We start from the raw sequence: 19,077 nt of genomic DNA on the forward strand, positions 1-19,077 counted from the left end.
CTCAACATACTTAATAAAGAGCAGGCAAAAAAATGTTTGACTTGTTGATAGAAAGGTAACAGACAAGGAAAAAAAATACATATATAAAAGTTTAAAAGCATGTAAAATTACATAATATTTCTCTACCTCTCAACCTAAGCCAGATCCAAACACACCGAAATGCTTGATAAAATATAAAAATAAGTGAAACCAATGAAAAGCTGAGCTTGAAATACGTGAGGAAAATTTACAGCTGTGAGAAACAAAGAGTAAAGTCAAAGGCAGAGCAGAAAGCAAGAGGTGAAGCTAGCATGACTCACAGAACCAATCATAGGCTTCACTGGAATTGGGAAGGATCATCCAATCCATGAAGCCAGGACCATGAAAATTCAGCTCACTGGCCAGGAAGCTCAAGGAGGCAGGACATCAACTAAAACAGGGGGGGAAAGTCACCATAGGGAAATCAGAACCGTATTATTAGGCCTGTACCTTGCATGGTGTACCTTGCATGGTATGGGCCTAAATTCACACTGTCTTTGTGGTACTTCACTACCCTCCTCCCCCAAGGCAAAAACTTAGGCCTGTTAGAGGCAAATGTGAAACCTCTTTGCTGGGATACTTCTACAACCCACAGCAGACTAAATTCTTATTAAAGAGACATCACAGTGAAAAACTTGCAGACCAAGAGAGAAAATGAAGCATAATGAGGAAGAGTCAGTATACTCATCTAGCAGAGGAACAAGAAATAGAAAAATCTGAACAAGACTTTTTTTTTTTTTTTTGGAGAAGGGCAACAAAGTAGTCATTAAAATAAATTAGGCATTTTTTGCAGGACATGTTCCTAGTGCTGATGCATTAGAATCAATAAGCCAGATTCACCTCAGGACATACAGCACCAAGTGCCAAAATATAGGTCATGTTATAAATATGGGAAAAATATCTAGGTATATCACTTCTTTATTCAAACATATCATCTACCACATGTACAAATATGTCAAGCAAAAAATTTTTTACAACTATACAAATTTCAAATCCTCACTAATACTTGAAGCGAGACAGCTCTTTCTTTTACAATATATATTTTATTTCAAAATAGACTCTCAGGTAAATTAAGGAAGGTTATTTTTTCAAAAAAAAAGTTACTTGGTCCTTGTCTTTCTTAAAATAAGAACAATTAATGAAAGCATGAAGTTATAAAAATGAAATAAAAAACAATTTATAATGAGTATCCAACTTAATTGACAGAGGAGCAAATCTGGACAATCTTCAAATTTTTATTACTGGAGATCTTCAAGGGAAGAACAGAAAAACATCTGTAAAGATCGATGCACTTAACTGTATGATCTTTGGATATCATTTCTCACACCACAGACTATAAACTGCTTCTACTGAGCTTCTTACACTTTCTTTATAAAACTGAATTTATCAGAGAGCACAGTGTTTTATTTTATTTTTTTTAATCTACAAAATAGGGAAGCAGACTTGGCCCAATGGCTAGGGCGTCCATCTACCACATGGGAGGTCCGTGGTTCAAACCCCAGGTGGGCCTCCTTGACCCATGTGGAGCTGGCCCATGCGCAGAGCTGATGCGCACAAGGAGTGCCATGCCACGCAAGGGTGTCCCCAGCTTGGGGGTCCCCAAGTGCAAGGAGTGTGCCCCGTGAGGAGAGCCGCCCAGTGTGAAAGAAAGTGCAGCCTGCCCAGGAATGGCGCCGCACACACGGAAAGCTGACACAACAAGATGATGTAACAAAAAAGAAACACAGATTCCCAGTGCCACTGATAAGGACAGAAGCGGTCACAGAAGAACACGCAGCAAATAGACACAGAGAGCAGACAACTGGGGGGGGGGGGGGCGGAGGAAGGGGAGAGAAATAAATAAAAAATACATCCTAAAAAATAAATCTACAAAATAAGATATCATCATTCATGTGGACTTTCAAAATCATTCTTGGGAAAAAGAAGACTGAGGCAAATTGTCAAAGTCAAATTCTGCCTGACATACCAAGCCACAAAGTTTGTAACTGTTTCCCAGCTTGTTTTTATCATTGCAGATTATAGGAGAATATCAAATGCAACAAAACTGTCATATAGGCAATGTCATTTTTAAAGTATGCCATAGTTAAGTACAATTTTACATTGAAGCAAGACACATAAAGGTGGGTTATGAACTCTAAAGAAATGTATATACACATTACATAGTTAAACTTCTTTAATACAGAAGAGAAATGTAAAACGAATGTTTTGTTTTTTTCAACCATGGATAACAATAATCTTTAGAGTTAATTTTCTTTGAGATAAAGCTAAAAATGTCAAGAGCATTTTTTGAAAGAAGTCAAAGTTGGTGTACGGTACACTGACAAAGCACATTTACTGATCTGTTGCCAGCAATGCTATTTGGAAAATGCAATACAAATTAAAAACTGTATTTTAAAATAAACAAGGCATAGAAATAAAAAAGGGAAACATGCAAACCTACTATTAATAGCCTTCATTGATGCTAAACTCTTTTCCAATCTACCAAGAATAAACATAAAAACATTTTGGGAGTGGGGAAGAACATATGGAGAAGAAAGGACAGCTCCTTCTACTTTTCCCTGGGAAATGAAGCTGAGAAAGGGAGTAGAGCCATTGTCTCAGGAGTCATGTGGGCAGCAACCACCAACGCAGAAGTCCAAATTGTCCATGTACTGTCTGGGCAGTTGCCAAGGCATGGGAGCAATATGTGATAACCAATGAATATCCCCATGGGCAAAGAACCAAATGCAAATTATACAGTAACTATTTTATGAGGAGAATGCGATTCAAAGACAAAATGATTTGTTCTGTAACACTAAATTTGTCCAAAAGGATGATTATATAAAACATACCTTTTCAAGGACATTTTCTTTTCCAGTTCATTCAAAATGATACTTTAATTTTAATAACTCTCACAACATGTAAAACAAACATTTTCTATCTAATGAAAAGTCAGAATTAGAAATAGGATTGCGTCTATTTTATTAGTTGCTTAATCTAATCAGCAAAGAACAACAATGATCATAAGGTAAAAATTCTCCATGACATGCTAAACTTTCATCCTAGCACAATCAAGTAATATAAAACAATAGCCATTTTAATTTGATCATGAGACATTCATACTCCTTGGGAAACAAGTTGCTTTATAGGACACAATTCTATTATAATACAACCCTATTTCAACCACATCTCTCATATTATAAAATGCTTAACAAAGTTAAATAATACAATTACAGAGAAAGTAATAACAGTGGAAAAGAGAAATTAAGAGGTATAGACAAGGGAGAACATATGTTTACTACTGAGATTTGAAGTGAGATGGGGAGTCGATGAGGCGGAGAGAAGCAGGATGGCAGGAACTGCAGAGAAGATGGTTTGTACTTCAGCAGAGGTAAGGGGAGGAAGGAAAAGACCTTTTCACGAAATAAACAAAAGGAGGCAATCAGAATGAACAAGAGCCAGGACAAGGGGAAGGCTAAGGTCATAGAGTGCAATGAAAGACTCTGGATAACAATTTTTAAACTCAGAAGAGGATTCTCAACTTACAGTAAAGTAAAAAGACATGGAAAAGATAAACATGACAAGCAATAAAGCACAATCATATTTTGAAGGCAAGTAATAATACAATATCTACTTGCAAAAATAAAGTAATAGAAAAACGAGGGTTTAGGTAGCTTTGAAGGACAGTGGCAAAATGGTACCAAAATGCAATATAGTAACAAATCAGGAAAGAAAATAAAAGGGCAAACCTTCAATTTTATAGCTTCTGAATCCTGCTTCACCTGATTAAGAGACACTATTTTGAGAAAAGCACTCTTCTGGTTGAACGAAGAAATCAACACATGGGGAAATGGAGGAAAATATGAATAAGAATGGAGCCATATTTGAATTTGGAACAGCATCTGACACTCATATTCAGTCCTCTTCTCTGTCCTTCGCCCTCCACACTTTTATACCATGAGACACTCTGTCTCCTCCCACCTCTCTGCTAACTTCTCAGTCTCTTTCTGGGGTTGCCTTCCTCTTCAAGCCCCTTACATATACCCTTACATATATAAGGTGCCATTTAAGGAAAGTCATCTTTTTGATAACATAACACACAAAACCTGCTTTTGCACCCATCTTCTTCCTCTCGCTTCCAATGCCACACACGCATCAAACCTTGCTGTAGCCACATCACACCACCTCTTAGGCTTTCACACCGTGGAATCTACAAGTTCTCATCTCTTGTTCTCTGTGTGGCATTCTCTTACTCATCCTTCGGTATTAGGTTCAGACCTTAATTCACACCTTATCTACTTGCTCTTACATTTTGTGTACCATTTCAATTATACACTGAGTATTTCCACATCCCAGCAGACTATGCATTCCTCAAGTTCAAAAATGTCTTATAATTAAGACACCCTTAGGATCTAGTACACACCATATATGATCAACAAACATTTGCCCTGTTTTATGAAGACTGGCAGAGTTGATGGCATGAGAGAGTTAAAATAAACACAAATTAAACCTGTGACTCTTGAAGGTAAGGAACATGAAGACCAAGAAAATGAAACAAACAAAAAAAAAGTTCCATATTCTGACACAGAAAAGGGGGGGGCGGGGATGGATAATAAAATCTGAAACATAATAGGTAAAGAATCAAATACATAACTTCTTTGAAGCCACCCAAGAAGGAATAATATACATATTGAAATTTTACTCTTCAAAGAGAATATAAAAATGTGGTAACTTCTTTTAGTACAAAAGCAGTCCCTGAATAATAAAAGAGACTTGACTGACCACAAAGAAACTCTGATTGAAATTAAAGAGTCATGAAAGAGGTGACTGGAGAGGTGAAAAAAAGCTAGTTCCTCAAATACAATGATTTTTTAAACACTTCAAATCTATTTAAGATCACAGGTTGGTTATGAAGAACTGGAAAAAGTATAGAAGAGCAAGAAGCTCCTTTTTAAAAAAAACAAACAAAAAACCCCACCAATAACCTGAAAGAGCAAGGGAAAAAGAAAGAGGCCAAAGGTGATAGTATAAGAATATGGATGAAAAGACAAAGAGCTCTGGTACTAGATATGTGGGGAGGAGCACAGGCCAAGTGTTAACAAACACATCTTTTTTTTTCTCTTCAAAATTGGTTATATTTCAATTGTACTGTATACTTAAAACTAACACATTATAATAATATAACAGTGTCAATAAGGAAACTCCTGGGATGATATTATAGCACTTTATGTGCCTTTCTCTTCCTCCAAGTAAATTCTCCTCCAATTAAAACATTTTTATTATGATTATACTTTTTAAACAAACAAAGCTCTAGGGTTGAATAAATAGGCGGAGTTCTTAACTGAACAAGTGGACCACGAGGGAGAAAAGAATCTCCTGTTCTGTTTCAAACCTTCTTGAAAAGGAAGCAAATGAAGCAGAAGGGAGACAACAGAGGAGCCAGCCAGAAAGAGAATCCAGATATAAGTTAAAGTTAAGGACAGACTACAGAGCAGTTACCACATGGGCTGCATGGATGCTAAAAGGGAGCAGTACACTTAGAAGCCTGACCTCACCCAAAAAACACAAATTGCCCTAAAAAGGGAAAAGAACCAAGTATGAAAATGCACTGGTTCCTACACCTGGGTCAGGGGGAAAACAAAGCAGAAAAAACAAAATTGATCAAATGGGTACTCCAGTAAAAGACAAGAGAGAGATAATAAAGCCAAAAAGCGCTGGCGTAAAGATAGAGGAATAATCTTGAAAACCAAAGATGTGAACATCTCTCTCTCTTCCAGGAACCAAGGTAGGTCTTAAAACTGAAGGAACTGATACAAAAAGTATGGAACACAGCAGGCTCTTCAAAAACTTCTACTGAATTAATGAACAAATGGCAGGGACTAAGTAAGAGGTGTCTAAGAAGTGAGAGGAATGAATTTGTCAGAGAAAAAGGGTTCCAATTTAAATTAGGAATTGATAATAGATAGTTACATAGAATGTCTCCTTTCTTCTCTTTCTTTCCTGGACCATCTTTAACAAATACATATAAATGTCTGAAATAATTAACAAGAAAAAGGAACTGTAGGAACCATTGTTAAAAAATCAAGAAAAGTAAATCTGTAGGATGACTGAATGATGATTTTCTTATATAGGTGGAAACTCTCCTCATGCTCTAGTTACCCTCTCACAAAGTGACAAGGATGGACGTATTTCTAATTACACAAAGTATGATAATGATAAAAAGAAGGTACCAGATACAGATGCCATTATGCTATATCATCTAGATTTTATCTTTTTTCTTCATTGTTTAATGATAGCTAAAAATAAACCATCTAAATGGGAAAACTATGACTTTAGACTAGGCCTAAATCTTTAGCAGATACACAAGGTACATTTAACCAAAACCAAAGTATATCTGGTTGAAGTTAATTTTTATAGACTAAATGAAGAAAGAAAATATATCTCCCTCTAGTTATTAAGAAAATATAATTGCCTCTAGTTATTAAGACCATACAAATTATGTGAATTTACTTTAACCAAATACTAGCTACACATATGTACATTAAAACAAAGGACAGTTTACCCAATACAACTATATTAGATTTATAGTTAGCCTTCCATAATAAATTTTCAAATACCTTATCATATGTATGTTACTGCTAGCTGAAAGGGCAATTAAATAAAAAGTGTATGCCATTGTTAAATTAACCTTGAGATACAATTTACATACCAAAAAGTGTACCCCATTTTAAGTGTATAGTTCATTAAGTTTTGACAAAAAACATACACCCATGTAACCACTACCAAAATCAAGATACAGAACATTTCCATCATGCCACAAGGTTCCCTGGTGTTCTTCCAGGCAATCCCCCATATATTCCTTCCACCAAACAATGATCTCCTTTCTTTCAACTATAGACCAGATTGTCTTTTATTCTAGAGTTTCATATAAATGGAATAGTATTGTATATGCTCTTTTCAAAATATTTTTAAATAGAGAAGTAATGAGCTTACATAAAAATCATGCATGATGTGCAGTATTCCCATACATCACCCCTTCACCAACACCCTGCATTGTTGTGGAACATTTGTTACAGATTATGAATGAACAGCATCAAAAATGTTACTACTAACGAGGGACCATAGCTTACATTTGGTATATTTTTTCCATACACCCTCCATTACTAACACCATGTATTGGTATTGTACATTTGTTATAAATCATGAGAGAACACTCTGATATTCTGTTAACCACAGTCCAGATTCACCACATATTTAACTGTTATATAGTCCCATGCCTTGTACAATCCATCCAAAGTGTACACTCAGTGGCTTTCACTTTTATCATAGTTATACAGCCATCACCTCAATAAATTTTTGAACATTTTCCTTAGTCCAAAAGAAAAAATCCCACACAGCCCTATTTTTAACCCTTAGCATTGATATAGTACCTTCTTTGACATTGATGTGAGAATATTACAACATTGCTGTTAACTACAGTCCGTAAGTTATATTAATTGTATTTTTCCCATGTATCACCATATTCTAATCCCCTTGTAATAGCGATGTACATTTTGTTCTAGTTCATAGAACATTCCTGTATTTGATATATACTCTTTTGATCTAGCTTATTTTCCTCAACATCTTTTAAGATTTATCCATATTTTTCTCCATCTGTAATTCACTCCTTTTTATTCCTGAATTATGTTCCATTGTGCAGATTTATCCATTCATCTGTTGATGGACATTTGGGTTGCTTCTAGTTCTTACTCATTGTGAATAAAGCTGAATGAACATTCAAATACAAGTCTTTGCATGAACATAAATTTTCATTTGATTTGGGTAAAGACCTAGGAGTGAGATTGCTGAGTCTTATGGCAAAAGTATGTTTAACTTTATAAAAAACTGGCAAACTGTTTCTGAAGTGACTGTACCATATGGCATTCCCACCAACAAAATATGAGACTTCCAGTTGCTCTACATCTTTACCAACAGCTGATATTGTCAGTCTTTGGCCATGTTAGTAGGTCAGTGGTGGCACCTTATGGTTTTGGTTTGCCTTTCTGACTAATGTGGTTTTGGTTTGCCTAACTGACTAATGTGGATCATCTTTTTCATGTGCTTATTTGATATCTGTATCTTCTTTAGCAAAATGTCTATTTTGTCCATTATTTAAAATTGGGTTTATCTTCTTGAGTTCTAAGAATTTTTTACACATACATATTACAACCTCTTTATCAGATGCTTTGCATAGTCCATGTTTGCCTTTTCATTTCCATGATACTGTCTTCCAAAGAGGAAAAGGTTTACATTTTTATTAAATCAAATGTATTATTTTTTCCTTTATTGTATTTTTTGTACATCTAAGAACTCTTTGCTATGCCCAAGATCATAATGATTTTCTCTTGTTTTTTTGTTTTGTTTTGTTTTGTTCTGGAAGTTTTCTAGTTTTAATCTTATACTTCAGTCTATAATCTATTCAAGTTAAAAAACAATTTTTTAAAAGAAGCTTTAGATTATTATATAACTATTACATAAAAAATAAAGGAGATTCCCATATGTCCCACCATTTCCCCCTCCCACACTTTTCCACATTAATAACATCTTTCATTAGTGTGGTACATTTGTTACAATTGATAAACACATACTGAAGTACTACTACTAACCATGGACTATAGTTTACATTATAGTTTATACTCTGCCCAGCACAACTTTATAGGTTATGACAAAATGTCATAACCAAAAATACCCCCATTTTATACATATTCTTCCCTTTCCCTCCCCTCAGAACCCCTGGTGGTCACTGCCTTTATATCAATGATAAAAGTTCTTCAATTGCTAGAATAATAAGTCTGCCAAATTAATTTTAGTATATGGTATAAGGTAAGCATTGAGGTTCTTTTTTATACATTCTTTTTCTTTTTCTGCCTTTTTTAGATGAAAATAATTAGATTTTTATCATTACATTTTTATCTCCATTTTTGTCCTATTAGTTACAATTCTTTTTAACTTGAGTAGTTGCTCTAGGATATAAAGTATATACCTATAATATGCATTTTTAATATTATATATGTTTTTAATTGGTCAGTTTAACCTCAAATATTATACTGATTCACAGTTTATCCATTTTCTCACTCCCATCCTTTGTACTATTGTCATATATTTTACTCCTACAGATTATAAAATTAAATAACATTATTATTGCTTTAGATAATCATCTTTTCAAGAGATTAAAAATAAGAATTTTTTTTTTTTACCATTTTCAACATTCATTTCTTTATATTGACTCAAATTTCTATCAGGAACTATTCCCTCTCTCTTTCTCTCTCTCTCTCTCTCTCTCTCTCTCTGAAGAACTTCAACATTTCTTGTACTCTGTCAGAAACCAGATGGCCACGAATGGATAAACAAAATGTAGTATATGCAAAGCATGGAATATTATTCAGCCATAAAAAACAATAAAGTTCTGATACATGAGTCAACATGGATGAACCTTGCAAATATCATGTTGAGTGAAACAAGCCAGGCACAAAAGGACAAACATTGTATGATCTCAATGATATGAAATAATTAGAATAAGTAAATTCATAGCGTCAGAAACTAGAATACAAGTTAGCAGTGGGCAACAGTGGGCTAGGGAATGGGGAGTTAATGCTTAATTATACAGAGGTCCCATTTCAGGTCATGAAAAAGTTTTGGTAACGGATGATGGAGATGCTAGCACAGCATTATTAACGTAACTAACATAGCTGAATATGTTTGAATGTGGTTTAAAGGGGAAATTCTATGTTGTACATATGTTACTAGAATAAAAACTATGAAAAAAACACAGGGCTGTACAACATAAACAGTAAATCCTAATGTAAGCTATGGGCTATAGTCAATAGTATGACTATAATTATATGGTTTCATCGTTGTAATGAAAGTACCACACTAATGCAAAGTATTAATAATAGGGAAAAACTGTGTGTGTTTGGGGTGGGAGGTACTGGGAACTCTGGATTTACTGTATGATTTTCTATAAACCTATAACTTCTCTAATAAAAAATAAAAACAATAGAAAACAAAAAATAAATGATCATCTGTGACTCACAAGTATGAGTCTATTTCTGGTCAATCATTCTGTTCCATGGATCCATGTGTATCCTTTCGCTAATACCACACTGCCTTGATCACAGTGGTTTTACAGAAAGCCTTAAAATTGGGTAGTGTGAGTCCTCCGATTTTATTCTTTTTCAAAATTGTTTTGGTTATTTTAGGTCCTTTGTATTTTCACACATATATCAGTTTCTATAAAAAGAACTCAGTGTTCTTATTGTTATTATACAAAATTTACAGATAAATTTGGAGGGAACTGACATATTAACTTTAAGTCTTTTGAACCACACATAGTGTGTATCTCTCCAATTATTTAGGTCTTCTCTAATTTCTTCTCTTAGCAATTTTTCTATTTTCAGCGTATAAGTCTCAAATACTTTGTTAAATTTATGTCTAAGTATTTCGTGCTTTTAATGCTATTATCACTATTTTAAATTTCAGCTCATTGCTAGTATACAGAAATAGAATCAGCTTTTGTATATTTATCTTGCATTCCGTATTGATACACATGTACAAAAAGATGTAGTCACATACATACATCACACAAAAAAACTTACTACTTTGTTTAAAATAAATTATACATGACATTCAGAGAAAGAAGTATGCATTTTCTAGTTTGTGAAAATATCAATTTGTTCTGAATTCCTGCCTAGGAGCAATAAAATGGTCAAATAATGATAGAGATTCTTTTCTTCAGTGAGTCAAGTGTTTTGAAAGGATAGAGAGCTCAGTGCACAGAGCAGGTAAAAGGGAAACTCCTCAATTACATGTACATTTTTAAAAATGTACAACAAAAGTCATCACTCAAATTTATCCACAAAAATAGGAGAAAATAGAGAAGATTGTTGGTCATTACTTGTAAATTAAATTATCTCACACTAATAAATAATGCGAGCAAAGATCTGAGTTACGAATTTTGTAGTAAATTTACAAATGTCAGTCAAATCTGACTGTTTCCTTGGATAAGAGAGCCACAGATTCTTTAGACCAATAAAGAAAATGTATATAATAGACCTAGAACCATCAATTAGCAAAAGGGAAATAAATGAGTAAGAAAAATTTCATTTAAAAAATATAAAATGGAGAAAAATAGCTAGACAACAGGCAGAAATGGACTGGAAGAAAATCTTCTAGGGTTTAGGACACCAGAGGAAGGCAGGATACCACGCAGAAGAGATAGGGACAAAGGAAAAGAATGACTACGGCAAAACTGTGAGTTAAAAGCCGCATCTGCAACTGATGGCAGCCTCCCCCACCATACAGGCACTTTTGAATTCTCAGGCCTCAGGACAGGTGGCTACAGACAAAAGGAGCCCCAAGGACCTACCTCCCCAGGAAAGGGGGAGAGAGGAACACAGCCTAAAGCTGACTCAGCTTTTGACCTACAAATTTGGTCTGCTGTGTCCCACAAGCCCTTCCAGAACAGGTGAGGAAGTACAATTGTTTTCTTGGGAGCCATCAAGGAACTAAAGAGATCCAAACCTCTCGATCTCCTTCTCCACAGACCAGGACTGGTTGCTGAGGATGCAGGGCAGAGTGGAACAATTTCCTACCCAGGAAATGGGAAGGGGCTGCAAGTAAAGATTGGAGAACTGCTTCTGAGAAAGTCTGAATTACAAGGCTTAGCCTCCAAGAAGGATCTATCACACCAATCTGGTTCATGTTGCAGCAAATACATTCCAACCAGGCATTGAACGGAAAGGTCTGCCAAAGATTGCCATCTGCTGGAACAAGGAAGTGCACGTGAGGAAATTAAATGTAAATAAGAAAAAGAGGCTTTTCCTGGACTTTATTTATAGCCTCCCTCCCCAAGGCACTAGGAAGCAGGTCTGCAACCCATCACTGAGTCTGCAGCCCAGGTTTGAGCAACTAACAGGGACAATCCTAAAGACCCAGAATAGGTTGAACCAAGAATCAAAGAACAGCAGTAACACACAGCCTCCCACCACTAAACCCCTACAAAAGAGAAAGAAGTTGAGCATCTGAGTAAATTCACCAACCTAACTAGACAAAATTTCAAGCCACACTAAGAAAATGGAAGAAATGGCCCAGAAAAAGGAATATATCAATGCCCCAGAAGAGACACAGGATTTGAGACAACTAATCAACAAGATGCTCACAAATTTCCAAAATCAAATTAACATGTTGAAGAACAATATGGCTGAGAGATAAAGGACATCAAGAAGATATCGAACAAGCACAAAGAAGAATTTGAAAATCTGAATAGAAAAATAGCAGAGCTCATGGGAATGAAAGACATGACAGGTGAGATCAAAAGCACATTAAAGGGAAGCAGATGTGGCTCAAGCGACTGGGCTCCTGTCTACCATATGGGAGGTCCAGGGTTTGATTCTGGGGCCTCCTGGTAAAGGTAAGCTGGCCTGCGTGGCAAGCTGGCCCACACGGAGTGCTGGCCCACACAGCAAGCTGGACCAAGTAGAGTGCTGGCCCGTGTGGCAAGCTGGCCCAAGTGGAGAGTTGGCACAGCAAGATGACACAACAAAAAGAGACACAGAGGAGAGACAATAAGAGATGCAGCAGACCAGGGAGCTGAGGTGGCACAAGAGACTGAGTATCACCCTCCCACTCCAGAAGGTCCCAGAATTGGTTCCCGGTGCTGCCTAAAGAGAAGACAAGCAGACACAGAAGAACACACAGCAAATGGACACAGAAAGCAGACAACTGGGGCGGGGGATAAATAAATCTTTAAAAAAAAACAAAAAAAAAAAACACACAATGAAGAAAGAAAAGAACCAAGAGAGGAAAGAATGGAAAAAATTGAGCAAGGGTTCAGTAGGATGAGAACACGAAACACAACAACATACATATCATGGGAGTTCCAGAAGGAAAAAGAGAAGGAAAAGGGGGCAGAGTTATCTAAGGAAATAATAGCTGAAAATTTGCCAACTCTCATGAAAGAAATGAACGTACAAGCCCAAGAAGTAAAGCATACCCCAATCAAAATTAATGCAATTAGACTTACTCAAAAACAAATACTACTTAGAACGTCAAACGTCAAAGATAAAAAGAAAATTCTTAGAGCAGCTGGGGAGAAGCAAACCATTGCATACAAGGAATGCTGAGTAAGACCAGAGGCAAGAAGAGAGTGGTATGACACAATTAAAATACTGAAAGAGAAAAACTGCCAGATGAGAATTCTTTATCCAGCCAAAATGTCCTTCAAATATGAAGGTGAGTTTAAAATCTTCACAAACAAACAGACACTAAAAGATTTCATAAAAAAGAATCCACCTTCCCAGGAAATATTAAAGAAAGTCTTAGAACCTGAAAGAAAAAGGAAAGAGAAGCTTGGAGGAGAGTATAGAAGAAAAAATAAAAAAGTATAACCAAAAGAGTAAAAAGGTACATAAAAATAAGATGTGACATATGAAAACAAAAGAATAAAATGATGGAAGTAAACAATGCATTTACAGTAATATCATTGAATGTGAATGGATTAAACTCTCCAATCAAAAGATACAGGATGAGAATGGATAAAAAACATAAGCCATCCATATGCTGCTTATAAGAGACTCACCTTAGATCCAGGGATACAAACTGGTTGAAAGTGAAAGATTAGAAGAAGATACACCACATCAACAGTAACTTAAAAAAAAGATCAGGGGTAGCTATACTAATGTTAGACAAAACAGACTTTAAATGCAAAAATGTAAGAGATAGAGAAGGCCATTATATATTTCAAAAAGGGACAATTCACCAGGAAGAAATAACAGTCACAGATATCGATGCACCTAACCAGGTACCCCAAAATGTACGAGGCAAACTCTGGCAAAAATGAAGGGAAAAATAGACATCTATACAATAATAGCTGGAGGCCTTAACACATCACTCATATTAGATAGACCAACTAAAAAGATCAACAAGGAAACTGAGAACTTGAAACATATGATAAACAAGCTAGACCTAACAGACACATATAAAATGCTGCACCCAAACTTAGCAGTTTATACATTCTTTTCAAGTGCTCATGGATTTTTCTCCATGTTAGAGGAAAAAGTTTCTCTGTTAGGTCACAATGCAGGTCTCAATAAATACAAAAAGGCTGAAATCATACAAAGCACTTTCTCAGATCATAACAATGAAACTGGAAATTAATAATAGGAAAAAGGTAAATTTGTAAATGTGTGGCTGAACAACACACTCTTAATCAATGGGTCAAAGAAGAAATGGTAAGTTAACTTAGTAAATATATAAATGAAAATGAGAACACAATTTATCGAAACATATGGGATATGGCGAAGGCAGACCTGACAAGGAAATTTATAGCCCTAAACTCCTATATGAAAAAAGAAGAGGGAAACAGATGTGGCTTAACCAATCAGGTTCCCATCTACCATACAGGAGGTCCAGGGTTCAATGCCCAGGGCCTCCTGGTGAAGGGAGCTGGCCCAGGCGGAGTGCCGGCCCATGGGGGAATGCAGCCCTTTGCAGGAGAGCCACCCTGCATGGGAATGCTGCCTCACACGGGAAAAGCTGCCCCGCGCAGGAGTGCAGGCTAATCTGGAGAGCTGGTGCAGCAAGATGACACAACAAGACACACAGAGAAGAGAAAATAAGAAGACATAGCAGAACAGGGGAGCTGAGGTGGAGCAAGAGAGTAATCACCTCTCTCCCACTCTGGAAGATCCCAGGATCAGTTCCCGGAGCCACCTAATGAGAATACAAGCACAGAAGAATACACAGCAAATAGAAACAGAGAACAGACACTGGGGGAAATGGGGGCGGGGGTGGGGGAGTGGGGAGAAGAGAAATAAATAAAAATTAAATCTAAAAAAAAAGAAGAAGAAAGAGCTAAACTCAAATTTCTATATGAACAACTGGAAAAACCAGAAAAGAATAGCAAACCATTCCCAAAGCAAGCAGAGGGAAATAAAAAAGATCAGACCAGAAATAAATGAAATTGAGAACAAAAAACAATGGAGTAAATCAACAAAACCAAAAGTTGATTCTTTGAGAGCAATAAAATTGACAAACCCCTAGCTAGACTACAAAAGAAATAACAGAGAAAAGACACAAAATCGGAGAAGAAAGTAGGGAAGTTACGACTGACTCCACAGAAATAAAAGGATCATAAGAGGATATATTATGAGAAATTGTATACCAACAAACTAGACAACCTAGATGAAATGGACAAATACCTAGAAATGCACAACCTACACTGACACTCCAAGAACTTAAAAGCCAATCACACTTAAAGAGATTGACTCAGTCATCAAAAATTTCCCAACAAAGAAAATTCAGGACCAGATGGTTTCACAGGTGAATTCTACCAAGTATTTTGAAAATTAACACCAATCCTGTTTAAACGCTTCCAAAAAACTGAAAAGGAAGGAAAATTACCCAACACATTTTATCCATCACCCTAATACCAAAGACAGAAAAGACACCACAAGAAAAGTATAGACCAATCTCTCTAATGAACATAGATGGAAAATTCTAAACAAAATACTTGCAAATAGAATCCAACAGCATATCAAAAGACTTATACATCATGACCAAGTAGGATTTATTTCTGGTATGCAAGAGTGGTTCAACATAAGAAAATCATTTTAAGTAAATATACCACATAAACAAAATGAAGGAAACAAAAACATGATCATCTTGATCAATGAAGAAAAGGCATTCAACAAAATCCAGCATCCTTTCTTGATAAAAAACACTTTTGAAAGACAGGAATAGAAGGAAAATTCCTCAAAACGATAAAAGGCATATATGAAAAACCCACAGCCAACATTACACTCAATGGAGAAAGGTTGAAAGCTTTCCCTTTAAGATCAGGAACAAGACAAGGATGCCCACTGTCACCACTGATTCAACACTGTACTAGAAGTTCTAGCTAGATGAATTAGACAAGAAAAAAATAAAAATAAAAAGCACCCAAATAGGAAAAGAGGACTAAAACTCCCACTATTCACCAAAAACATGATCCCATATATAGAAAATGATGAAATGTCTATGACAAAGCTACTAGAGTTCATAAATGAGTTCGGTAAAGTGGCAAGATACAAGATCAACATGCAAAAATCAAAAATGTTTTTTCTACCCTTGTACTGAATAATCTGAGGAGGAAATCAGGGAAAAAATTCCATCTACAATAGCAACAAAAAGACACAGGAATCAATTTAACAAAAGACATACAGGGCCTATATGCAGAAAACTACAAAACAATGCTAAAAGAAATCAATGAAGACTTAAACGGAAGGTCATTCCACGTTCACGGAATGGAAGAATAAATACCATCAAGATGTCAATCCTACCCAAAATAATTTAAAAGATTCAGTGCAATACCAGTCAAAATTACAACAGCCTACTTTACAGAAGTAGAAAAGGCAATGATCAAATTCATTTGGAGGGGAAAGTGCACCTGAATAGCCAAAAGCATTCTAAAAAACAAACCATTGTGGGAGGAATTTCACTGTCTGACCTTGAAACATACTACAAAGCTACATTGATCAAAACAGCATGGTACTGGCATAAAGACAGACACATCGATCAGGGGAACAGAATTGAGAGTCCAGATATATACTCTTACCTTGACAGTCAACCAGTTTTCACAAACGTACCAAAGTCATGTTAATGGGACAAAACAGTCTCTTCAACAAATGGTGCTGGGAGAACTGGATAGCCATAATTAAAGAAAGAAGACCCCTATTTCTCTCTCACTTCCCATACATGAATCAACTCAAAATGGATCAAAGACCTAAATATAAAAGCTAAAACCATAAAACTACTAGAAGAAAATGTAAAGAAACATCTTAAAGACCTTGAGGTTTCTTGGACCTTATACTCAAAGCACAAGCAACAAAAGAAAAAACAGATAAATGGGACCTCCTCAAAATCAAGCATTTTTGCACTCACAGGACTTTGTCAAAAAGATGAAAAGGCAACTGACTCAATGGGAGAAAGTTATTTGGAAACTGCATATCTGATAAGCATTTTAATATAAAGAGATGCTACAACTCAACAATAAAAAGACAGAATTAAAAAATGGGAAAAGATTGCATAGACATTCATCCAAAGAAGAAATGCAAATGGCATGAAAAAAGTGTTCAACACCACTAGTGTTTGGAGAAATCTTAATCAAAGATACAATGAGATATCTATCATTTCACACATATTAGAATGGCCACTATTAAAAAGAGAACTACAGGTGTTGCAGAGGATGTGGATAGATAGGAACATTTACTCCCTGTTGGTGAGAATGTAGAATGGTACAGCCACTGTGGAGGACTAAAGTTTAGCAGTTCCTAAAGAAGTTGAACATAGATGTGCCAAATGACCTGCAATACCACTGCTGTGTATATACCCAGAAGAACTGAGAGCAGTGACAGGACGACATCTGCACACCAATGTTCACAGCGGCACTATTCACAATTGCCAAAAGTTGGAAACAACCCAGGTGTCCATCAACTGATGAATGAGTAAACAAACTGGTGTCTTCACACGATAGAATATTATGTAGCTGTAAGGAGAAATGAAGTCATAAAGTATATGACAACACCAGTGAACCCAGAAGACATTATGTTGAGTGAAGCAATTCAGACACAAAAGGACAAATACTTTATGATTGTGTACTATGTAATCTCATGAATTTAATAACTTTATTGGTCACCAGAAACTAGAATGAGGTTCAGAATGGAAAGTTGAGGGTTAACTTAAACAGAACTGGTAAAAAGGATGTTTGGTAATCTTCAGAAATTAACAAAAAAGGTGAAAGCCCAACATAATGTTTGTAACTAGCAGTACTATCATGTGGGTATGAAAGTGGTTTAAAGGGAAAGTCTGAGGCCATGATATTACTAGAAGGAAAGCTAAAACATATAACATGGGACTGTATAGCACAGTAAAACCATACGTGAAATATAAATATGGGTAAAATTACATATATAAGACCATTTTCTTTGAAACTTAACAAATGTATGTTAACACAAGATGTTAATATCAGATTTTTTAAAAAACCACACTATGCTAAGTGAAAGAAACCAGACACAAAGTACTACATATGATTCCATTTATATAAAATGTAAATATAAATCAGTTTATAAAGATGAAATTAGATTAGTGGTTCTATAGGGTTGGGGAAGAACTTCTGAGGGATGTGGAGTTTTTCTTTTCGGAGTAATGAAATTGTTTTAAAACTTTTTGTGGTGATGAATGCACAACATTGTGATTATACTAAAAGCCATTGAGTATATATTTTGGATACATGGTATGGGATGTGAACATACCTCAATAAAACTGCTTAATAAACAAATAATTAATTGTGCAAGAATAGTCAGAAACAGCATCCATGTACAGGGGAAATAGAGAAACTGAGCAATGAATGTTCGTTTTTGTTTTCTGTTTATTAGTATTACTGAAATAATGAAAATGCTCTAATAATAATGGAAGAGATAAATGTACAACTATGTGATAATACCAAATACTATACCACTGATTGTGGTATAGTGATTGTGGTATAGTGGATGAACTATATGCTTTATTAATGTGTATCAATAAAATTAAGTTGTATAAAAAATAAAAAACACCGTATCATATAGACCAAACTGGCCAATGTTCAAATAGATCATAAATACAAAATAGCAAACATTTTACTGAAAAGTGGTATCAAGAATAGTTTGAAAAAGATCAGCTTTAGACAAATAGTATTTAATATCTTAAATATGGGAAGAATTACAGATTAATCAAATTTTAAGAAAATAATCAGATGCTGCAAACACTGCAAGTAGAAATGCAAAACGGTATAACCACTTGGGAAAAACAGTTTGGCAGTTTATTATGAAGTTTACTATAATCTTACAAAATGATCCAGCAATCCCACTCCTAGGTATTTATCAAAGTGTACAGAATATCTGTATTAAAAGAAAAATCTGCATATGAACATTTATAGATTTATTCATAATCATCCTAAACTGGAAACATCCAAGATGATTTTCAACAGGTAAATGGATAAACAGTGATGCAGCCATATAAGGAAATATT

The 19,077-nt window shown here is 35.4% G+C and overlaps 1 protein-coding gene across 2 annotated transcripts in view; it reads right to left on the bottom strand.

Moving 5' to 3' along the window:
- FBXL4 (F-box and leucine rich repeat protein 4) overlaps positions 1–19,077 on the bottom strand; it is a 93,603-nt gene that overhangs the window by 67,349 nt on the left and 7,177 nt on the right. The gene's annotated exons all lie outside the window — the stretch shown is intronic.

The sequence above is a fragment of the Dasypus novemcinctus genome, chromosome 11 (assembly GCF_030445035.2).
Source record: "Dasypus novemcinctus isolate mDasNov1 chromosome 11, mDasNov1.1.hap2, whole genome shotgun sequence".
NCBI classification, from domain to species: domain Eukaryota; kingdom Metazoa; phylum Chordata; class Mammalia; order Cingulata; family Dasypodidae; genus Dasypus; species Dasypus novemcinctus.